Raw genomic sequence first — 25,780 nt, 5'->3', positions numbered from 1 at the left:
TTTAAAAGAAAGAAAACGAATTCAATAACAAAAGAATGAAAAAAAAAAGGCAAAGAATGATTAGAATGCCGGGAATCCAAAATTTACAAAATAATGCTTACGAACGCAAAAGGATGCAAACAAATGCAAGAAATATGCAGTCATTTGCAACACTAGTTTGTTCTCCAAACCCAAACGTTTCCTTGTTTTATTGCAAAATTTAACGTAAGTCATTTTGCCACGTCAAAGCTTCATTGTTTCAATAAGTCAATCAGTATGATTGTTTAGTTGAAATATGAAAATAGTTTCGACTTTGTAGCTTTCCCACATAGATATGCATGAACCTATAGCCTTGCGAATACCTAGCACGCTTCCATTATTCAATATCGTAGAAATTATTCAAGAAAAAACAAAACAAAGCAGAAAAACAAACATCTTCACATGCTACCACCTGTTGTGTTGATTTCCATTTTATGCAACAGCATGGTACTCTTATATTCTATGTTGAGTTAATCAGGAGCCCTTGTTATCTGAATGGCTGACTTTGATTATATCGTGTCGCCATTGGGGTGCACCGCACACAACCACTTTGATATTATTAACTTTTATTTTGCTACTTTATTCAATCAGGTCATAGCATGACCTCTTCTTCTTCGTCGTGGTCTATCATAGTTATTTTCTTTTTCTTCAAAGTCTATGATATATTTTTCTTCGCTTGTTTTTGTACTGTGCCAACTACAATGTTGTTGAAAAGGGCCAACAGTTATACGGGGGAGTATATCTACACTAATTCGCAATCGAGTAGGTAGAAAGATTGATAAAAGCAGAGAGTCTTTTGTGGGTTGTATGTGATTGAGAAAAGTTATTCCCCATTCATAAATGAATTGTCACCAAAACAACCATAACAGCAGGCAGTCAATATAGTTAGCAGCCAATTGAGTGTATTATTCCTTCTTTTTTTGGAACAAGGATATTTTTAACATTTTGCGAGGACATGGTCTACGTGCGTAAAGTCATGTGGTCCACAATAATTTCTATAAAAAGAATTTTTTTTTTGATTAGTTGGAAAGAAAAGTTTCATGGACTCGAAGAAAAATTGTATTCTTGGTAAGTTATCTTTTTCAAAGATAAAACTTTTTACTTAGAAAATGATAAAATTGTTTTGTTAATGAGGACATACCTATCAATTTTGTTTTTGAAATATTTATACTGAATTAGCTCTGCTGTATATAGTAGTATTATTGCATTTAGGTGCAATAACGTTTGCAGTCATTGATTAAATGAAAAACAATCATTAATCATTCCTAACCGTCAGACATCTATAAGTCAAGGTAAAAAGCAGTTATCACTGGAAAATACTAAATAATACTTATGAAGTTCTGTTAAGACAGCTTTGCGATCTAAAAAATTTTTGAACAGATTGCAATTGGGTTTTTTCAATGAATTGAGAATTCCTTACAAACAACTTTAACAATTTCGACGTTTTTGAAAAAAAAAAAATGTTTTAATTTTTTTGTTTACCCTAGATCCCAATGATAAATTTTACATACTCGTAGAAGCTTTAAACTACAAGAGAATTAGTTTGATACGTTTAAGACAAAATTTGGACCTTTAGGCAATTTTTCACATTTTCAGACTTCCTTTAAAAATAAATTGCACGACTGGGGTCGCACGTACTTGTGCTCTTATGGTAAAAGCTACTCAAATGTTAAAGCTTTTCATTGAAGAAAATAAGGGATATTTTCACGGAATTTCATAAGTGGTACAAAAAAAAATAAAATCTTATTTTTATAAATAATTAAATACCGTTTTAAATGATTTGTTTACAAAAAACTAAGTATGCCATTTTATTTCTTGTATAAAAAGGAATTTTTTAAAAAAAATTTTCGAAAATCGTTAGAGCGGTTTTTTAAAAAAACAATTTTTTATATATACAAAATTTTTAACATTTTTCAAAAAAAAAAATCGGTATGCCATTTTGAAGAAATAATTAATTTACACATAAAAACGGAATTTCACAATTTTTAAAATTTGTTTTTTCAAATTTGAAATATTTTTTAAAAATTAAAAAATGTGTTTTTTGAAAAATTTAAAATTTTTTTTTAAATGACGATAGTTTAAACGTTTCTGTACAAAAATTTTGGTCGAGATCATTTGTCGTTTACGAGAAACTCATAAATCAAAAAAACCGTTCTATAGCAGGTACCTACCGTTAATAACGGTTCAAAAAATATTTTTTTTATTTCCAAAAGAAGCTTTTATGTGCTACACTACACACAAAAATTTTAATCAAAATCGTTAGAGCCGTTTTTGAAAAAAAATTACTTTTCTATTTCCCTTATATGACAGGTGCCGTTAGTTTTGATCCTAAAAAAAAAATTAATTTGTCCTCTAGGGAATCAACCATAACTGTTAAATACCAAGTTTAAAGGATATCGTTTAGGCGGTAGCTCGAGTTACACACAGACAGACAGACAGACAGACGGACAGACAGAATTGCCGGACCCACTTTTTTGGCATTCTCTATCATCGTAATGTCATGTAAAATTGGTTTTTTTTTGCGAATCCTAAACTTGCCCAATAGTACCTACATATATCGCAAGTAAAAATAAAGGATTTTCTCCAAATTGTTTTTTTTTTTTTTTTTGTCAAAAATTAGAAACTGTAGCTTAGCTAGGTAAATGCTAATTCGTTGCATAAACCAAATTTTTGATTTTTTTTTTTGCTTTTTAAATGCTTTTAAACTATACAGCCTTTTTTTTGCTATTCAAAATTTCGCTTGAATAAGCGAAGGAACATAAGATTATTATTATTATTTTTTTTTTTTTCAACTGTCTGAAATTAAAGCTTTTTGAATGCAGATTTGTTGCTCAAAAATTAATTTGCAGCTAAAATAAGAACACCCTTATGTAACGGGCAAAATTTTCAAAAGCGTTAATTATTTTTTTTTTTTGAAATTTTAACTCCCATCGGTTATTTTTGTTCTTCTTTATTAGTATTTGAAGCTTTAATAGTTGTCTTATTCCTGGCAAAAATAGAAGTTACTTGTGTAGAGTTAAATCTTAAAATAAGATAATTTTATTCAATCAAGCTCAGAATTAAGTTTGACTGATTTGAATTATGTAGCTGTAAAAAAAAATTTGTATACCTATTTTTAATAATTCGGTATGAAATTCGTCCCAAACCTCATTTTTAAATCATGCACTTTTTGGAATTTTATTAAATTTTTTTCAATTTTTTCATTGAATATATCCAAGATCTTACAATTTTTTGACATCAATTTAGCTAAATTTCTAACTTTTATATCTACCTACTATTTTCAAAAAGAAAATTCTATTGAAAAGCTTATTCTGACCGCCATTTGGGAGGCGCCATTTTGAGTAATACAAAGTTGGCAATTTATTGTTTGTACTCTCAATAGTAATGTCCTTCAATTTACCAAATTTCATACAACACAAAATGGCTATGAAAGTCGACATTCAACACTGTAGGTACTAGAAATAAAAAAAAAAAAAAATATTGAATAACAAAAAAACTAATCGAGCTACAAAATCGAGGTTCTTGGATTTCGTTTTAGTCTAGGTTACTTCAAATTTGTGCAAATTTCTCATTTTTTTGGATTTTGAGCTATCTTTTTAAAACAAAATCTTGAATATTTCAAAAACGGTTTGAGATACAAAATTGAGGTTTATATCTAAAATAATGTATTCAAAAGCTACAATTAATGGAAAAAGAAAAAACTTAAAAAAGTAAATTTTTAAAAAAGTCTCCACTGGCCTCATCATAGGGAAGTGCACTTCTGAAACTTTAAGTTGAAATAAAAAATGACTGGGTGGAGCTACAAAATTATTTTTTGCGCAACAAATGAGCATTTAATAAGCTACAATTTCGGGCATCAAAAAAATATTAATTTTCCTACTTTCGTCCGCTAACTTCAGTCTTATTTAAGCGGAATTTTGAATAACAGAAAAACTGTTCAAGCTACAAAAACTAAGTTTACATATGTAATTGAAAAGCATTTAAAAAGCTACAAATTTGGAGGTCAACTAAATTCATTAATTTCAATCATTTCATTTTGTCCGCTAACTTCAAACTTATTTTAGCGGAAAATTCAATAATTCAAAAACGATGCGAGCTACAAATTTTTGGTTTGAGCAACAAATTAGCATTTAATTAGCTACAATTAATGAGATAAATTTTTTTTGATTCCGCCACAAAGTGTCTGCCAAAGTAAAGTACGTCTTTTAAAATGTAAAACTACAGCCGCGCCGTCTTTTTTATGAATGGGGCAATGTCACATGAGATTTGACAGTAATTCAAGTTCTAGAAATTTTATCTGTCTCTCTTTCTTTCAAATGAGGGAAATTTATTCTGATCGCAGAACTCTTTTTAAAGTCTAGCAAATGTGACTCTTTCTAATCGACATTGGGTAAAAATGGCGATAGTACTTAATCCCTTTGACATTCTTGTCAAAAAGAAAATTTTCAATAGAGAAAATTAAATTTAGATTTATAAAATTTGTGGCTGTTTTAAAAGAAAGTGTGTGGTTCTTTTCGCACCTGTTAAACTACAGGACATAGCCTACAATAACTACAAAGCACACAATTTGTTGTTTTTTTGTAAATAAGTACATTTTCACAAAATGGACATTGAACAAGATATCTTTACCTCCATCCAGTGGCGTATTGAAGGGGGGGCTCAGGAGGCTCAAGCCCCCCCCCCCCCCCCCAAGCCTCGAAATTCATGTTACTATTTAGCTGATTTCATCATAATCTACATGATTAACTGAAACTTCTTCGTAAATCGTAGAGATTTAGAGGCAGCTCAAATGATCGAGCCCCCTCCAAATTCTAAAATGGTTGTTTGAGTTTGTTTGAGTAAGTGCCTTAGTTGACGTTGAGGTTTGGGATTTTCAGAATTTTAGTCCAATTCAGAATTCTTCAAATAATTTGTTTGTTGTTTTGTCGTCGAATAACATCAAAGTTAAATTTTGCAAAGCTTCTTATGCAATTCGTATTTTATTGTTTTGTTGTTATATTACTATTTTTAAAAAAATAATATTTTTCTCAAAGATATTGGAAATACAAATTTTTTATATCTCAATATCTTAGTGGTCAACATAACTAATGGTTTATTTAAGCAAATTCCAGTTTGTGCTTCTGATTTGTATTAAAAAAGGAACATATTATTAAAAAATATATATTTCGGATTAAACATCAAAAGAATATTTCATTGAAAACTAGTTTTTGAGACTTTTACGTTCTGCATTTCACTTTTTGAGCATTCACTTGCGTTGCCGATAGTGAAATTAGGTGTTCTACATTTTTTCGCTCATTTCGATTTTCTGATCGAATTCAATTCGCTTTGTTTCTGCTCTTGAACTTGGTATCTTTTTCAATGAATCTCCAATTTTTGGACAAAATATTATCAAAACTTATATTTTTATTGTTTTGTAATGTTTATTTGTTGTTAATTTAATACAAAATACATAAAACACATGAGGCATGAAATATCATGCCTCTGTGTTTGCAATCTCATTCGCTTTACACTTTATCTAATTCATTTTTCTTTGAAAATTTGCAATAATATCGCCCATGTTCTGCATTTCACTTACATATTTCATATGTCTCGCAAAATGTGACTTCTTATTTTTTCTCTTAAATTGTGCTTGTTTCCAATAAAATTGCATAAAATAAAATTGCATCCATGTTCAAAGTAGCAGTAATTTAACTTCAGAAACAATATAAAAAAAAGAGTGTGTGTACACATGTACACGCGACTGAAGTTATACTTCTCATTCAGTATATGTAAATGAATTTCATTTGATATTTTTAATTTCTATTATTAAATTAATTAATCCACACATCGTTTTTTTACATTTTTATCAAGTGAACAATAAATTAATTCTTTCATCATCCTTGCGTCCATGTAGTTTTCAATTTATTGTGTGAAATTTACACATGTTGTGCGGTTCAGAACGTACGGTATACGCTTAACCAAACTAAATGAATTGAGCATAAAATGTGCGATATGGTTATTTTATGAGAATTGTGTGTGCTTCAGCACTAGTAGTAGCAATATGGAACTTGCAGAGTTGCTACAAAGCTCAAAAGTGAGCTGAGCTCAGCTCACAGCTCAGCTCAAATTTTGAGCTAGCTGACTTTTGAGCTATGTACCATAGCTCAGCTCATTTGAGCTGAGCTGAAAGTCAGCTGAGCTGATGGTTGAGCTGAGCTGTTGGGTGAGCTAAAGTAAAGTGAGCTGAGCTGAGCTGTAATGGGTGAGAGGATACATTGATTTTTATTTGGAAAGTATAATGAAATATGAAGATATTTTAAACTTTTATAAAACACCATAGCTCAAGATGTTTGGTTCTAGTTATTAATGGAATTATTTTAACACATGGATATTTTTATAAATAAAACAGATAATTTTTCGTGATCTTTCTCTTGGTTTTTTTAACCCTAGAAAGATAATCATAATATACGTCTCAGAGACGTATGATTCTAAAAAAGATTTTTGGTCTTATGTTAACACTTTTTGTCATATTTATTTAACTCATTACTTAGATTATTTTAAAGAAGTGATATAATAAATCAAATCAATTTAACAAAAACCCAGAAATTTGAATTGAATTAGATAAAACAGTTCTTTACACGCCATACGTCTTACAGACGTAGATTATCTTTCTAGGGTTAATAGTAAATATATTTCTATTTTTTTAGTAAAATATTTCTTTTTTAGTCATAAAAAAAATCAGGTACAATCCGGTTTTACGACTTTTTTCAAAATTCCGAGAAAATCGCGTTTGAAAGTTGGGGTAAATTTTTTTTTCGAAAAATCCCCGAATCTTTGAACGCTCCTGGAAGCTAAACCGCTTGAGAGCAATTTTTGGGAGTGGTGCCAAATGATAGCTTGTGTCATGGGCCTACGCTTTGCACATTATCAGATTTTTAAAAAATCGCCTTCCATGTTAAACCGCCACATCATGCCTTTTTTTTCAGAATCGGGCTTAACTTTTTTTTACCTTTAAGTTCTCCTGGTTTGAGAACGCGTGTACCTACAGGGATGGAAGTTATACCCAAATGTAGGTTAGAGTCCCCGCTACCTTTTGGCATCAAAAAAATTTTTTTCATTTTTTTCAAAATTCCGAGATATAGGCGTTGGAAGGCTTTGATCTAGAGACAGGGGAGTGGTGCCATATGAAAGCTTATATTCTCAGCTAGCCGATAGTGGTATAATCCGGTTTTTCGATTTTTTTCAAAATTCCGAGAAAATCGTGTTTGAAAGTTGGGGTACATTTTTTTTTTCGAAAAATCCCCGAATCTTTGAACGCTCCTGGAAGCTAAGCCGCTTGACAGCAATTTTTGGGAGTGATGCCAAATGATAGCTTGTGTCATGGGCCTACGCTTTGCACATTGTCAGATTTTTAAAAAATCGCTTTGCATGTTAAACCGCCACATCATGCCTATTTTTTCAGAATCGGGCTTAACTTTTTTTTTACCTTTAAGTTCTCCTGGTTTGAGAACGCGTGTACCTACAGGGATGGAAGTTGTACCTAAATGTAGGTTAGAGTCCCCGCTACCTTTTGGCATCAAAAAAAATTTTTTCATTTTTATCAAAATTCCGAGATATAGGCGTTGGAAGTTGGGGCGCTCACTTTCAGCTCAGCTCAAATGAGCTAAGCTATGGTACCTAGCTCAAATTTGAGCTGAGCTGTGAGCTGAACTGAAATGTTAGCTTTTTGCAACCCTGGCAACTTGCCACATGTAACTTGCCACATGCAACTTGCCACACGCAATTTGCCACATGCAACTTGCCACACGCAACTTGCCACATACAACTTGCCACATGCAACTTGCCACATGCAACTTGCCACATACAACTTGCCACATGCAACTTGCCACATGAAACATGTAACTTGCTACGTGTTGTGTGTTTTATGTTTGCCGTACTGTGGCGTACTGCATTTTTAAATACTAAAGTACTGCCTACTCTAAAGGTGAAACGACAGCCCTGCTACCCAGGGTGATCGCGTCATAATCCCTTTGACATTCTTGTCAAAAAGTAAATTTTCATACCCACCCTCCCATAAGAAGTATAACTTCAAAAATGGATGATCCTTCAATTTTGACAGTTCGAAGCATTTTTGAAGTTTTCGAAATCGATCGAAGATTAATTTCACGTGAAATTGAAAAGTGATGCCAGTTAACTTTCGGTCCAATTGCGCAAATATGGGCATTTATACCTACCGAAAAAAGGGATGAGTATAGCTCAAAAACTAGACGTGATAGGAATAAATCTGTAAACAGTTTTGAATTCAGCACATGAAAAAGTTCGAACGAAAAAGTGTTTTTTTTTTTTTTTTTAAAGATTACTAAACACCTTGCTGTTTGTGTAAAATGTTTGGGATACAAGAACTTGGAAAAATAGCTACTTTGAATGTGAAAGGAGACAGTAGTACACAGTTGTCGGGAGCAGTAAAATTCTACTATACGACTTTCAGTACCGCAGCACAGCGCTTTTCTCTCGATCAAAGATGAATAAATAAGGAGACAAATTTGTAGCACATTTACTTTATCAAAAATTTTTGAAAAATTTTTCAGCCCCCCCCCCCCAAATTTTTTTCTGGATACGCCACTGCCTCCATCTACTTCAATTTTCTTATAGATGATGTTTGGGTACATCATCGTAATCCAGAATTACCGGCCAAAAGAATCCAACCACAAAAACCGACGAGCTAAGCAAAAGCTATAGCAAGCTACCTGACCTGGCTTACATTTACACTAAATCACGACCTTCAATTAACCTTTAAAGTTTGAATAAAGCTAATAATGGCAAAAATTAGTATCAAAAATGCCATAGCAAACTTTTAGGGCCAGTTGTACAAGCGTGGTTCAGCCTCGGATCAGAAATTTAGCCCACCGATTTCGGCGGATTCAACTTCGTTTCAAGCATGGATGTGGCTATTTTTACATACATATGTGGACCTTGCACCAGTGCTAAACCGCAACCTTTCCACCAATTTCAGAAGATAAAAGTTGCTGAACCACGGATTAAATATTTGTACAACTGGCCCTTAGTGTTGCACCAGAAACAACATTCTATTTTTTTGTTTTTCCTATCAATTTTGTATTACTCTATATAATTATCAGAACGCATTGTTGCTTGTCCATAATTGCTCATTTTAATATGTATATTTTATACCTTTTTCTTTACAATGTAAATATTAATGTTTACTTGACATTGACAGCAAACATCAATTATTTAGACTGTCAATTATTTTTATTTTTACATAAAATCACATTTTCTAGATTGAAATACTTGTATGTATGTATAGTTAATTGGAATAAACTTGGATTACAATTATGAACACATAATTTATTTAATTTAATCATATCAAATGTATAAACAAACATAAAAATCATTAAAAGCAAATTAAATGCAAAAATAATAAAAACAAATAAAATGCATAGGTAAATTGATGGAATTTCATTGAAAATTGAAAGCAAACTTGTTCTCTATAGTAAATCTATTTTTAGAACGAGCCAATTAACGCTGTTAATTTAAATAAAATGTTACTTTGACGGCAACATAAATGGCAAGCCGGCTTTATTTATTACACTTTTAATATAGTCACTTTATGATGGTTCTCCTTCTCGTCATAAGTAAAGCATTCAAAAGAAAAAAAAAAAGAAAACCGAAAATTTTATTCATGTTAGATGAATTTATGAAGGCAGTAGCAAAGATTGCGAAAAAAACGAATAGCCCCAGCCAGCAGGCTAAACGAATTTTAGTCAATTAACTCCCACTTGGAATGTAGCATTTTTTTAGAAATTGACCAGAATGTTTTTTATTTTTTATAAATTTTGTAGGCAAAAAAAAAAAAAACGGTAACTGGTGTACACATAAATTACTTTGGAAAAAATAAATTTTCTTAAAAACAGCTTCTACAATTTTGATGAAAAAACCCATGTGCACTTTCTTTTTCAAGGTCTATCTTTCAGATGAAAAATGTATATCTGTTGGACACAAAAACACGCTACTAGTACCTTTTGTTTATTTCTGACTTTCTCCAAAACGATAATTTTAATTTTTGAGGTGATAAATCGATGAACTATGGCAGCCACCACAAAAAGTGACGCCATTTTATAACGTTACACTCTCGCACTTTCGCATTGCGGCAAAAAATTTCAATTCAAAATTAAAAATAAACTATTAGAGATACAAAAATCTTCTATAGCTTATTTGAAAAATAATAACGTTAGGCTTAATCCAAATGAAGGATTTTTAAAAATTCTGTCATTTAATAGGGTAAACAGGGGTAAAACGGAAAGATGAAATTTGGGCTAAAATCTAAACGCGAAGTCATAGAGAATTGATTTTTGTTGCCATAGATGAGATTAATTTAAGAATAATTGCATTTAAGAAAAAATTCTAAAAAAATTTTGAAACTAAGCTATAAAGTTTTGTTTGAATGTTGTACACGTGTTGGGGCTATGACAAAATGATGATTTTGGGTAAAGGAAATTTTTTTTTGACAATTCTAAAGGTGCCAGATGAAAGACGAGGAAAAAAATGAATTAGGCGTCTGAACGAATTTTTTTCTTACACTCTGTGTTTCGAAATATGAATTTTTGAAAAACACCTTGTTTTTTTTGGGGTATTTTTGGGTAGTTTTTGATTTTTAGCTTTTTTTGGAGCGTTCAAAAAATCTCAAACTTATAGGACATGTAGGTTTTGGCTTAATGCATACATGTGCAAGAATTTGGAATCGTTTAGTGAGTTTTGACTGAATAACGGAAGAAACAAGTTTCTAAAAAACACGTTTTTTGACACGTTTTTAATCGATTTTCATCGTTTTTTATTTTTATCTTTTTTTCTTTAATAGATACAGGAATAAAGTATATGGAGTAATGATAGACCATGACTATGACTATATGTATGTTTCAATCATTTTTGTAAACACAATTTTGAGATAACGGTAAAATAAAATTTTAGAATTCAACAGGTTATAACTTTTGACCAAGAGCAGATAAAAATTTTATTAAACTTTTATGAGCATCCTGATACAATTACCTTTCATTTGGTATATCAAACATAACTGTAGACTAACTACAAGCTACACAATGTTAAATCAAGAAACTTGCGAAAAACCTCAAAACACCAGTGGAGATCTGTTGCCCCCCGAACAGCCACCAGTGTGGGAAGTACCGTAATCTCAGCCTGGAAATTCGACATGGTTGACTTTAAAAAATTCTTACTTCTCTTGTAGGCATCTTTGAAATGAGATTGATACGTCATATGAAAGGTGAAATAATAAGCTTTCACATGGTATATATTGTTTATAGGTTGTCAAACAAAAAAATTGATTCCATAGCCTGAGAACATAAAAATAAATGTTTTTTTTTTTTGCTTTTTTAATGAAATTTGATCGAGTTCAAAAAATTCCAGCTCGTTTTGTAGATGTCTCATAGACCTGATCGATATATATATTTTGAGCTAAGACAATAAGCTTTTAGATGGTATAAAATTTGCTTTTTTTTGATGAAAATGATTGTTTTCAATAAATTATTTTTATACTTTTTGCCATTTTAAAAATGGTTTTATTCTTAAGAAGAAATACCTACTTGACTTTTAAACTTTTTTTAAACTACTCAAAACTAAATAGAGCGCTATAAAGTTTTACTTTTTTTCTGGACCCCCAAAAAGGTCACTATTAAAAGGTCTATTATCTTGCATTCGTTGTTAAGGTGTAGCCTTGGCCGATTTTAAATTTTTAAGACTTCCTATAAAAAAAGAATTTTCTCAAAAAATTTTTTGAATTGTGGACAGACGAAAATTTTTGGTGGACAAACATGGACAAAAGGTGGACAAACGAATTAGACAAGTTTGGTTCAAAAATGTTGAGGACGCAGTTCTGGTTTCCAGGAGCTCTAAAGGTAAAATTCCATTAAATACTACTTATTTTCATAAATAATCAAGTTTATTTGGATCTGATTTTTTATTTAGTTAAAAATATAAAATTAAAATTAGACTTAAAAAAAAAAACTAAAAATAATGCTTTTTTGAACTGTGATTAAAAATATATTAAGTGGATTGAAATATCTTTCTTATTCGACAATTAACTTTTTGTTTTCCAAAAGAAGATTTATACCACTCTAAAAACAACGGTTCTTATAAGTTATTCGCTCTGATAGAAAAAAGCTTATAGAAAATTCCAATTCAATTAACATTCCCTGAGCAAAAATCTATATCCAATAATTTGTGGGTGCATCTAAATTTCAAATTTTCACACCCCCAATTTGGTGTGATAACTTTGAATAGGTTATGCCTGCCTCTTGGTTACCGTCTGCTAGGTACTTAAAATATTAACCCAGAGTACATGATTTTTTTTTTTTTTTTGCTTTTGTTTTAAGTTCATTTATTGGAACTTAAAGTTCATAAATCATAATGACTTGTATTGAATTGAATGTTCAAAAAAAAAAATGTATCATAGCAAGCCCTAATAAGTTTAAATAAGATTATTTTACGAACAAGCGAAAAGCTTAAAAATATACATAGTTTTTTTTCAAAAACAAACATAACCTATAATAAAATGGTTTATGGGATTTTTCTCTTGACCTACGTCATTTGATTTTGTTGAGCATACCAAATTCAACGACTACACAAAACACATAAACGTACAGCGACAGCAGCCAAGACGGAAAGGCAAATACAAAAAAAAAAAACAACAACATACTGAAAAGAGCAGGTGTCTATACCTTCCGTTGAATTGATTACACTCCAAATCATTAGATTGTTGTCATTGTGATTTTTGCGATTTTGTTTTCTCTTTATTTCCCACAAATATACTTTATCTATGCTTACATATTAAAATTATCTTTAATATTGAATTACAAATGCACAATTTTTCATTGAAAAAAAAAATTACAATACTGCTCCAAAAATCACACCCGTTACAACTAATCTAAAGAGATTGTGACGTTACAAGATAGGTTAGTAAAATGTATTTTTATTAACAACTAAATACATTAAATACCTTAAAGTTGTAGAACGATATACATACATACATACATATATTTCAAACTTGTGCAAAATTTGTAACAATGGGAGCTTATTTCTTCAACCTTATTTCACATACAGGGCTCCAAAAATGTCTTTTTTTTAAATTTTAACCATTTTACCCGTTTTTACTCTTTTTTTGGAATAATTGCAGTTTTTGTTGTTCGGAGAGTCACTTTCAGGAGCGTAACCTGACACATGAAATGTTTAAAAGCTTGGGCCTTCGACCAACAGAAATTGCATTATTGTAAAAAGGGTAAAACATGTAAAATGGGTACTGCGCAAGCGCCTACAATACAAATTGTTAGTTATTTTGATCTTTCAAAAATTGCATTTAAATACATCTAAAGCTGCTATTGCGATAACTGTTTTCAATCACTCTGCTCTTCCAATGAGCAGTGAACAGGTGCGATTGCTCTTCAATAAAACTGCTCACTGTTCAGTCCTAAGCTGTACGAAATTAATTTTTTTTATATTTAATGATAAACATGAAACGATCAAGTGAACAGGGAGAATAGTAAAAATGTTACAGATTTCACTGCTTTTATAAGCAAAACAGCTCTCTGTTCTTTGTTACCTACTTCACTGCTTTTTTTGACGTGATAACGTCTTATAAATAGATGAACCATGGCAGCCACCATAAAAAAGTGACGCCATTTTCTAGCGTTGCACTCTCGCACTTTCGCAGTGCGGCAAAAAATTTAAATTAAAAATTAAAAATAAACTATTAGAGATACAAAAATCTCCTAAAGCTTATTTGAAAGATAATAATCTAAAGCCTAAACCAAATGAAGGATTTTTAAAAATTCCGTCATTTAATAGGGTAAACAGGGGTAAAACGAAAAGATGAAAATTGGGCTAAAATCTAAACGCGAGGTCGTAGAGAGTTGATTCTTTTTGTTATAGATAGAGGAGACTGATTTAAGGATAACTGCATTTAAGAAATGCAGTTAAACATCATACGGATGTTTTTCCAACACTCTGCGTTTCGAAATATGAATTTTTGAAAAATACCTACTATTTTAGGGGTATTTTTGGGTAGTTTTTGATTATTAGCTTTTTTTGGAGCGTTCAAAAAATCTCAAGTTATATGGGACATGTAGGGCTGATAAATGCGCATACATGTGCAAAAAATTGGAATCGTTAAAAGAGTTTTGACTGAATACGGAGAAAAATAAGTTTTTAAAAAGGTTTTTTGGCCGTTTTTAACCGATTTTCATCGTTTTTTATTTTTACCTTTTTTTCTTTAATAGATAGAGGAATATTATATATGGAGTAATGATAGACCATGACTACCACTATATCTATATCACATGGTGTAAAAATTTTTATAGATTGTTAAAAAAAAAAATGGATTTAATAGCGTGAGAAGATAAATTTACATGTTTTCTTTGTTTTTTTTGATGAAAATGATTGTTTTAAATAAATTATTTTAATACTTTTTGCTCATTGTAAAAATTTAAAAAATGGTTTTATTATTTAGAAGAAATATTTGGCTTTTTAATGGTATAATTTTTTTTGTGAGCTTTTAAAATAAAAAAAATTAATATAATGAGAAAAGAAAAAAGGTATTTTTTTTAGCTTTTTCTTGTAAATTATGATTGTTTGAAATAAATAAACCCTTCAAATGGCTCATTTTAAAAAAAATTGGAGAGTTTTCACTCATTTGTACTTTTTACTGTCCTGTGCATTTTTCTTGACTCCAAGAGCAGTGTTGACGGTTTTTTTAACTTTTAATTCATTTATTTCTTGCTTTAAAAATTATTTTCTTATGATTTTTCTTGATTTTAAATTAATTTCGAATTTTTTTATCTTGACTTTGACAGAATACTCGATGATATTTTTTCGTTAGAATTTTCGTTGTCGATTTTGGAGACGTGAAAATTTTTCGTTTCGCTTCAGCTGCGTACTAGGCTTAAATAAATAAATAAATCAGGTCATACACATAGAAAACAAAATTGTATATAATCAAACGACCTAGAGTGTATTGAAGAATATTTATTTGCCGGGCCCAGACCACCAACAGCAGATGATCAAATTGAATTAAAATTTTATAAATGTGTGTGAATGTATCAGTAACTACGATTGATAAGATTTGTTGTTTTTTTTTTTTTTTGTTTGATATTTTTTTTTTCATATATTTTTGGCGGTAAAATATTATAAACTTTCCTACATTTCTCTCTGTTTTATATTATAACATTTTAATGAAATAAATATCATAAGTTTAATACGTGTTTTACTATAAATGACTCATTTTTTTTTTTTCTTAGAATTAAAAATAATTATCTGCGGGGAAAAAAGCAACAATTAAAATGATATAAACCGAATGTTCTAAGAGATTCGATTCACAATACAAAAAAGTTGTCCAAGGCCATGGCGTAGAAGATACAACAAAAAAAAAAGCAGATAACAATAAAAAAAAAAGCAAAATAGCGGGCGAGATAAAACAAATTTAGATTTTTCGATTTTGGTCAATGAGCGAGGGGTTTTAAGAATGTTTGATGATAATGTTTTTGGGAGAATTTTGGGAGTTGGAAAAATACATTGTCGATATGAATTAAAAATGAATCTTTAAAAATATCAGCCGATCCTGATAAACTTTTTTCGAAATTAGGTACCTACTTAACTTTTCATGAAACTGATAAATTTCTGACGAAACTATAAGACAAAATTGGTTAAGCTGACACGTAAGTTAGTAATCGAAATTGATAATATCAGCCATAACTGATTTATCTCTGGACAGATTTATAAGCTTTTTGTTAGAGTTGTTAGAGAACACTTCAAACGCTTTTTACAAAAAAAAAAAGGTCTCAACAAAGAAGTTTGTACCCATAACAAAGTTCGACAATGACTTGGAAGAAGTCTTTTTGAAAGCCACTTTCCAATTAATAATTATGATCCACTTTGTTATTGGATCATCAACGATTTGAAAAGTTTAAAGAAACTATTTTTCGATAGTACCTATTATTGAAAGGAGGATTAAGGAGCACAAGGAAATAGTGCAACATTGAAAGAGAAGGCAGATTTGCCGCAATTATTTCGCTTAGAAATCTTCTTTTATTTGTCATTCATGTCCATGAAAATTCTGGGCAGGTTTTGAGGAACTGTCTTTGGTGAGAAGATAGTTAGGAGACGACTTAACAGTGCCGCCTGTACCACAGTGGTCCGTATTGACTTTTTGGTTGCAAAAATTGTATCTTTTAATTTTTTATATCTTGAAGGTAATTTCTGAGGCTATGAAAGTTATGAGTTTGAAATAATCATTTTTTATGGTTTTTTCTAATAGTTTCTATAGTCAGAACTGAACGAAATGGGACCACACTGCAGGCACTAGCTTTCCAATACAAAAAGAATTATCAAAATTTGTTCACTCAGTCCAAAGTTATGAGGTAACAAACATAAAAACATTTCGGAAGTTGGTAAAAAAAACATAATTTATAAGGTGCTTCAGAATTTGGTGTAAAAGTAAGAAGTCTTACATAAGGTGATTACCATAATGACATTTTATTTTACAACCGTCCAGGGTCATGTGTAATAAGTAAATAGTATCACCTAACATTTTTGGTGAGTAGAGGTAGTGTACCAATTATTGAATACGCTCCTAATATGAAATAGTGCAATATTCTGTTTATTTCAATTCAATCTTTCTTTTCATGTGGGTATTCGTTGTTATTATCCTTGTGAATAATTAATAAAAGTTGGTTTTTTGTGTAAGTGCATGACATAGTATTATTGTAAGTTTATTTTTTTTTTGTATTCTTTTTTCTTTTAACATATTTTATTTTTCGCGTCGAAAAAGCTTTAACTTTGGCATAATAAAAAGTATTAAGGTAAATTTAGTGAAATAAAGATTGAATTTTTACATAGTTTAGTGAATAGTATTGTTTCTAATATGGAATAGTATTTCATACTGGGAACTAGCTAAAATTTCTGTTTTAATCTTCACATAGGTTTTTTAAAAATTTTTTTAAGATGGCACAAAAGAAAAACAAAACCACAATTTGGCCATGAAGAAGGCCATCGCAGCCGTCAAGTCAAAAGAAATGGGCTTTCTGAAAGCATCGAACATTTTTGGCTTTTCTCGTTAAACGCTTTTCAGACTTTTCAATTTCTTTTCTGATGAAACTATCGATTCACCGCTGTGGCGCAGAAACCAATAAACTTATTTGTGATTTCAGCACATCAAATTGAATTTTATGGTTTTGTTTTTACAAAAAACATCAGTGGTCCATATTTGGGTCACTTTTTTCAAAGTGTTAATTTTGTGTTTTTTTGTATTTTTTATTTAGGTAAAATAAAGTGTGAAATTTTTATAAATCTGAATTCAAAAGACTGAATAAAATTTGATTTTTGTGTGTTTAAAAATCAGTTTATATTTTGGTATCCCATAATCGGTACACTTCCTCTATCATTCTTTCTGATCTTTTTGTTGTTTTTTTTTTTTTTTTTTTGGGAAATATGTCTGAGTCAGGGTGTACAAAGTCGTGTTGTTCTGAGTGGGGCTATACCCTTCCCGAAATATGTAAATCCGATGAGGTTGCAAGCATGGTAAATAGGTCTTGATGTTGGCGAATCCTTGAAACTTTGCATTTTTTTTTTTTTGGATATCTGTTGTCGTATTTCTTGTAGTCTTTATTTTTGCACTCTTGTGCTTATATGACAATCCTCCAAGATGATATTTTGACTATGAACTAATATTTTATGAAAAGTAGATGTGAGATATTGTTTGTTTTCTTGGTAACTAAACTCTCCAAATTTAACTGCTTTAACTACTTCCTTACAACTTAAAATCTGAAGTACTATTTACACCCTCGTATTTTCAGGCTTTCAAAGAAATATTTGCCGGTGGTTTCCTGCCATCATATTTCCGAGATTTTGGTAGTAAGTCTGGGTACTGGGTAGTAAAGATGCTTTGAAAAAGCAGGACTTTCATGTTTATTGACAAATATTTTCCAACAGTAATTAATCTATCACTGATATCGTGAGTGTGACAATTTAGCTGAGAAAAAAAAAAAATCAAAATTAATTGAAATGAAATAAAATAAATGTTCTTTAAATCCTACCAGCACGTATTTTGGGTAGACGGGTTTCCTTCATATCAAGAACTTTCAGAAACCAAAGTGAAGTGTCAATGTCACAATAAACATTTGAGGTAAACCTGTCTCAATATAGTTTGAAGTAGGTCATTAGGAGGTGCAGAATTTGTTTGAAAGATTTGACATATTGCTGAAAGGTTTATATTTTTCCTCAGCATACATGCTCAATGCTCTCCATGTTCAATTAATTGCGGTTTAAGCTTTTTCTATTTTTTTCTTTGAAATGACTCTTCATGTTGTTTTGAGGTGTTATTATATGTCCCAGATACTGATAACTATCCACAATTTCTACGTATTTTCCTTCAAATCTCAATATGAAGTTTCCATGAAGTTGTTTTTTTTTTTGTTTTTCCTCTACCGAAAAACATTATTTGTGATTTGGTACGGTTTACTGTGAGATTCCATAATTTACAATAATCTTCAAGTTTTTCTTGGTGTATCTGATCCATAACTATCTATGAACATCTTAAACAAATTTTTCCAATCCTTAGGAGCTTAAACTAATCCTGATAAACAATTCTGCTATAAAACTTGCTTTTCCTTTTTGAGAGTGCCTCTGTTGTTCTGAGGGAAAATTTATTTATTTAATCCGTTAATTGCCTAACGTTAGAACTTAAAACTATTTATGTACATACAATTTTAATAATGAAATTTTACCTAAAAAATAAATAATAACTATGATATTAGCCCAGGGAAATTAGTAATTTAAATCGCATTTTTCGCGGGACAAAATTTTTTTCATGGAATGTGTTCGGGTGGTTGTCCTTATCATAAAAGTCAATTTGTTGGGAAAATTGGAGGTTGGGAACAGCCGCCATCTTGGAAAAGAGATTGGTAGCGTTTTTATTGAATAGCTCCATTGTTATTCATTTTAACAGAAAATGACAAAGGTAGGACTTATTAACAATAAAATTATCTAAACAATGATATACAAAACAATTCCGTGAGTTGATTAAATAAAATTTTATAGTTGGTCAAAGTGCGGGTTTGTTTCGCAAGGTTGGGACAAAATGACATTTTTTCATATATCTGACGAACTTTTGATTTGTTTGGATAATTCTTCAAGAATGAATTATAGTACTTATAATTACCTATAAAATGAGCCCACAATCGTTATTGTAACCATCGTATTGTAGAAGTAATCTAACTCCGAAACTCTCCATGTACTAGTCAAAAGTGAGAAAAAAGCTAGTTTTTTGCTAGTAGGCCGAGAAAATTTTGGGAGTAGAGGTATAACCAAAATATAAGTACGCAGTTTTGTTGCCATACTCGTGTTAATGTCGATTTCAAAGGTCAGACAACTCTAATTTTGGGCTTTATACGGTTTTTGGGGGGTTAAATAACGTAAGGTTTCTAGTTAACGTGAATGGGCTAAATTTATACTATTTGAAATTATAAATATACAAGCTGATTCCCTATTATTTTTCCTAAATCTAGACACCCCAATCTTGAGGATGTGACCAATAGAACTCAAGATATAAGCCGTTTATACGATTATGTTTTAGAGGCTTTTTTGTTTCGATTTTTGTTTGTTTATTTGAATTGAAAAGCCTGATATGGTTAGTTAAAAAACCTTACATCGTGAGTTCTATTAACCCCATAGCCGAGATTAAGGTGTCCAGATTTAGGAAAAATAATAGAGCATCAGCTTGTATATTTATAATTTCAAATAGTATAAATTTAGCCCATTCACGTTAACTGGAAAACTTACGTTATTTAACCCCCCAAAAACCGTATAAAGCCCAAAATTAGAGTTGTCAGACCTTTGAAATCGACATTAACACGAGTATGGCAGCAAAACTGCGTACTTATATTTTGGTTATACCTCTACTCCTAAAATTTTCTCGGCCTACTAGCAAAAAACTAGCTTTTTTCTCACTTTTGACTAGTACATGGAGAGTTTCGGAGTTAGATTACTTCTACAATACGATGGTTACAATAACGATTGTGGGCTCATTTTATAGGTAATTATAAGTAATATAATTCATTCTTGAAGAATTATCCAAACAAATCAAAAGTTCGTCAGATATATGAAAAAATGTCATTTTGTCCCAACCTTGCGAAACAAACCCGCACTTTGACCAACTATAAAATTTTATTTAATCAACTCACGGAATTGTTTTGTATATCATTGTTTAGATAATTTTATTGTTAATAAGTCCTACCTTTGTCATTTTCTGTTAAAATGAATAACAATGGAGCTATTCAATAAAAACGCTACCAATCTCTTTTCCAAGATGGCGGCTGTTCCCAACCTCCAATTTTCCCAACAAATTGACTTTTATGATAAGGACAACCACCCGAACACATTCCATGAAAAAAATTTTGTCCCGCGAAAAATGCGATTTCATGCCCATATTTTGACTAATTGCCCTGAGCTATATATGTTAAAAAAGTTTTCTTTAAATGTTTTGCTTTTGACATTGTCGTTTAACAGATGAGATCAAAAAGTAATATTTATTGAAGACTGAAATCAATTGATTTAATGGGCTATTCACACCATAGTTTGTTCTGCTGAAAATTGGACATAAAGGCAATTGTCTTCTTATGCTAGTTTGACTATAGCTGAAATTTAGACGACACAGAGTTGATGGACATATTATTGAACCATTGATTAATTTGACAATAAAACAAAGCTGAATATATTTTCTATGTTGTAAAAGTGAAGGGAGATTTATAAGTAAGAGTCTGTGAGAATAGGGTGGGTGTATGGATCTTTGGAACCATGGAAGAAAACGAAGGCAAAAACGCAAAAACCTCCTCTGTATACCTTCGAGTCTATTTATATGAACAGAATAGTAAGGAGCCCATATTACGCAGCCGTATTCAAGTACAGGTCTAACAAAAGAAATATTATAAAGAAGCTTGAGGACATAGGGATCACAGAAATCACGTGAAAATCGTTTGATAAAACCAAGAATCTTATTAGCTTTTTTAACTATAAAGTTATAATGGTCAGTAAACGTCAACTTAGTGTCAAGAATAACTCCTAAATCAGAGAATTCGGAAAGCTTACAGAGAGAAGAAGAATCTAAAATATAATTATAAGTTATAATTTTTTTTTTGCGTGTAAAACACACAGTTTTACATTTGTCTATATTCAAATAAAGTCGGTTTAGATCTTCCTGAAGCTGTGAGCAGTCATTAATTGAGTTTATAATTTTGAAAATTTTAATGTCATCAGCGTAAATTAAAACAGAAGAGTTTTTTTATAATGTATATTATGTCATTTATGTACAAAATAAATAAAAGGGGACCTAAATGGCTACCTTGTGGAACACCAGAGTTGACATTAAATTGGTCCGATTGCTCATTTCTGAAAGTAACAGTATAAATTCTATTCTTTAAATATGACGAAATCCACAGTAAAAATTTGTCATTAAATCCTAAGGCCTTTAGTTTGTGGACTAAAGTCTTGTGACACAATTTGTCGAAGGCTTTACTAAAGTCTGTGAACACACAGTCTACTTGCTTCCGGTTTTCAAAGGAATCAAGGCAAAATGAAGTAAAATGGAGCAGATTAGTAATAGTTGACTTATTTTGGACGAAGCCAAAATGTTGATTATCGCAAATAATTGACTTGCAGTTAAAGGATAACATGCTACAGATAATGGACTCAAATAGTTTAGGAATAACAGAAAGTTTGGCAATGGCTCTGTAATTCGTGATTTCGTTCTTTGACCCTTTTTTGTGAATTGGACTTATAAAAGCATTTTTCCATAGTACTGGAAAGATTGAGCACCTCAGAGATTTGTTGAATAAAACATAAAGAGGATAGGATAAATACGATACGCATTTTTTTAACACACATGATGGTACACCATCAGGGCCAGGGCTAAAACAGTCGTCAAGTTCTGAGACATTTCGAACAATTAATTCTTCACATATGGTAAAATTAAGTGAGCTAAGGTGTGGAAAATTTTGGGCTGGAAAGAATGGAGGGGTAGTTTGAGAAGAAGAAGGAACATTAAAAGCATCTTTGAAGAAACTAACTAGCAAACATGTTCGCAATCACTTTTGAGTCATGACTTGATGTGTTGTTATATGACATAGAGTTAGGGTAGTCGTCAGAATTTCTTTTGCTTTTCACGAAGTTCCAAAAGTTTTTTGGGCTCTGTTTTAACTCTTCTAGAAATTTTACAAATATAGTCTGAATAAAGGGTGTTGAAGTAGTCAGCAAACATACATTTAAGTTCGGAGTAAATTCTGAAATCAACATCCGCTCTGGTTTTACTAAACTTTAGCCAAGCCTTATTTCTTTTATTTTTCAAGTTTTTCAAATTAGTGTCAAACCATGGTGGAATTTTGGAATTATAGCAAGACTTTCGTAATGGTGTAGTTTCGTAAAAACAAGTAAATAAAAAACTATAAAATTCAAAACACATTATGATCAATATTTCGATTTGAGAGCATTTGATACCAGTCAACATTACACAGCAAATTAATAAGTTCGTAAAAATTACATTTTTTTAAAATTGAATTCAAGTTTTTCGTTTAAACTGATGGGAATTGGGAATATTACATATGTTTATATTCAGTAATATATTTAAGGCTGGATGGTGACGGTCTTCTTCTAATAGTTTAACATCGGTTGGAGTTACAGCTACGTCAGCATTTATTGTATCCGAGAAAAATATTAAGTTTAGTAATTTGTAAAAGCGGTTAGCAACCCCATTAAATTGAATAAGACCACAAGAAGCTAGACCATCAATGATTAAGAACTCGTTAGTACAAGTTGGGTTAATAGGCGAAAAGCTATTGAAATCTGTTGATCTTGTCCAGTTCAGGTTCGGAAGATTGAAATCGCCTACGATTAGGAGCTCGTCATTTGGTTCCATTTGGTCATGAATGTTTTTAATTAAATTTACGCAGTTCTCGTAGATATTGCAAATGTGTCGCTTTAAAAATCCATAATACTAAGACTTTCCTGAATGAAAATTTGAAACGGAGTTAACTACTCGTTTTTTTTTTCCAAAATTAGGAAGTCAAATGGTCCTACATTATGATATGTATGTTCAATAGTTAGGTACTACCAAATCTCTCAAAGCATTTGCTTCTTCTTTTTTGTAGCCACTTAATATTACCCGATGGGATTTGAGCAAATTGTATGTCTTTCGGCAAACTAGGTAGGTACTCTCACACTGGCCTACTCAACAAAGATATGAATATAATATATAAATAGATCTAAATTTATCTTTCCTTATTATTTATTTCCATATTTCAAGATGTACCTATTAGTGATGGGAACTATCGAATGATTTGAACTATCGATAGTTAGTAACTGAATGATTAAAACTATCGAATAGTTCATTCATTCATTCATTCATTTATTCATTCGAATAAAAACTATCGAATAAAACTATCGAATAAACTATCGTACAAAAAAAAAAAAATACAAATGAAAAAATTATCGTTAAAGAAAACTATTTGAATGAAAAAACTATCGTACAAAAAAAATCTATTCCAATGAAAAAACTATCGAATAAGAATAATGTTCAAAAGCAAATACTATCAAATAAATAAAACTATTTTAATGAAAATTGTAACTAAACTATCGAATGAAAAAAACTATTCAAATGAAAATAGTAACTAAACTATCGAATGAAAAAACTATTCGAATGAAAATAGTAACTAAATGAATGAATGAATGATTTAAAACTATCGAATGAAGGAATATTTTACAACTATCGATAGTTTGATAGTTTTTATTCGATAGTTCCCATCACTAGTACATATCACATAATTATCAGTCATAAGGCGGCGACACCCTACCTTAATCCTTATCCTAATGCAACAAAAATAACCAAAAGAGAGGTCAGTTACGTGATTGATATTATTTTGAGTATATGTATACAACCTAACCACAATCTCATAAATATATAAAAAAAAAAAAAGGGGCTCAATCTGAAAAACGTCATAATACTGCGAGAGATCGAACCAAAAATTAAACCAAAAATAAGAGTAAAAGAAGAACAGACAAAAAAAAAACAATAATATGACAGTCACTATGAACACACCCTAAATCAATTTTTTTGCAAAAGAAATGAAAAGAAAAAAGACTTTTTATTAAAAAATGACATTTTAGAACATAACAGCACAAAACTACCAATCTACAAACAGTAATTAGCTAGTTGTCAACACAACAAGAATTATATATATTTTATTAAAGTTAGAATGAGAAAACACCTTTTCTTGTATCACCACAACCAACGGCTACGACTATCGCTATTGCTATCACCTATTACCATATATCTATATCTGTGTATAATTCCTATTCCTATACAATTAATTCACTATATCTACAACTATACACAAACTTACCCACTAACCTTGACAGTTGTTGTTTTGTTGTTTTTGTTTTATTTAACTTTTGCCCTTGTTTTTGTTGCTGGAATTTGGAGAGAGATGAAGTTTTTCTTTTCTCTTTTTTTTTTTTTTATTTATTTATTTCTGTCTACTTTTACCGCTTTAGCACTTGCTTCGCAATTCCAATTCCACCACAACTCTCGTCTGTCTGCCTAGCTTTGTGGATCAGGTGTTTGCACTACGGCGCATTAAACTATGATTAAATTACTGTTTAATTACAGCTATACGTCAAATATTAGTTGGTTAGAAAAAAAAAAACAACATTTTTATTATCTATTTTTTTTTTTTTGTAGAAATAATTATATAAGAATAGAATATACAAGAGCCGCAGAGCAGAGAGAGAGAAAACAACTCACTTCACTTTACACACTACGGCAGCAATTCAACACTACACAAAGAAACACAAACAAAAATTATTATTTCCGTGGTGTTTTCTGTTTGTATTTTGTTGTTGGAATATTATGCGGCAATTAAATTCGAGTACAACAAAAAAAAAAAATACATAAAAACAACACAAACAAACTAAAAGAGAGTTGGACACAATTTTTGATAGTTTCACCAACTGTCAGACGATTTTTCGATTTTTATTACTCTTTTTTTTTTTAAATTTGTTTTATTGGATTTTGTTTCTGTCTATAAAAATGCAGACATGAATCTACTACGTTTTGAATTAGTATAATTATACACTATTTTTTTGCAGCCCCTTTCACTGCAGCCCTGAGCACCATTTTAATTGTTGACATTTGTTTTTTTTTTTTGTTTCAAGGCCATCATGGCTTTGTAAATCTTTGTAACTTTGAACTTGGAGCAACGAGACCGACGACGACGAATGGGCGAAACGCAAACCGATATAAATTTTGTATTCTTTCGTTTTTTTTTTTTTTTATTTCGCCCCACCGTAAACTGTCGCGCCGATATTTTTTATTCTCTCGCTCTCTCTCTATTTTGTCTGTTTTGAAGAGGAAGAAAAACGGGAATTCACTGGGAATAGAATTTTATAGTTTATTACATTTATTGTTGAATCTCTCTATGAATTCATCGGTGAATAACACTACAAAAAAAAAAAAAAAAAAAAAAAACATTGAAACTGAAGGTCGTTGTTGTTAGGGCAAAGACAAGAAGAGAATATACGACGATTAGACATGAATATGTATAATTTTTATTTAATGAAGAAACTTTAAAGGGAATATTAAAAACTCCGTCATCATATCACTACTTTTTATTTTTTGATGTAAAAAACCATTTGACTCCTTCTTTTTTCTTATTTGTTTGCA

General features: G+C 30.6%; 1 protein-coding gene across 3 annotated transcripts in view; it reads right to left on the bottom strand.

The window, feature by feature from the left end:
- LOC129911561 (neuronal PAS domain-containing protein 2-like) overlaps positions 1-25,574 on the bottom strand; it is a 197,322-nt gene extending 171,748 nt beyond the window's left edge. Inside the window, exons 1-2 of one of the 3 annotated variants that reach the window (XM_055989392.1) lie at positions 24,863-25,574; positions 24,470-24,727 (exon numbers count right to left, since the gene is read on the bottom strand). The gene's annotated coding sequence lies outside the window, so the exon portion shown is untranslated. Of the gene's footprint in view, positions 1-24,461 lie in introns of all 3 variants that reach the window. The other 2 variants (XM_055989391.1, XM_055989390.1) reach the window with 2 other exon arrangements.
- Positions 25,575-25,780: the final 206 nt, after the last annotated feature.

This window comes from Episyrphus balteatus, chromosome 2 (genome assembly GCF_945859705.1).
Source record: "Episyrphus balteatus chromosome 2, idEpiBalt1.1, whole genome shotgun sequence".
Lineage (NCBI taxonomy): Eukaryota > Metazoa > Arthropoda > Insecta > Diptera > Syrphidae > Episyrphus > Episyrphus balteatus.
The sequence above is the reverse complement of the archived record's forward strand: the minus strand, read 5'-3'. Positions and strand labels throughout refer to the sequence as shown.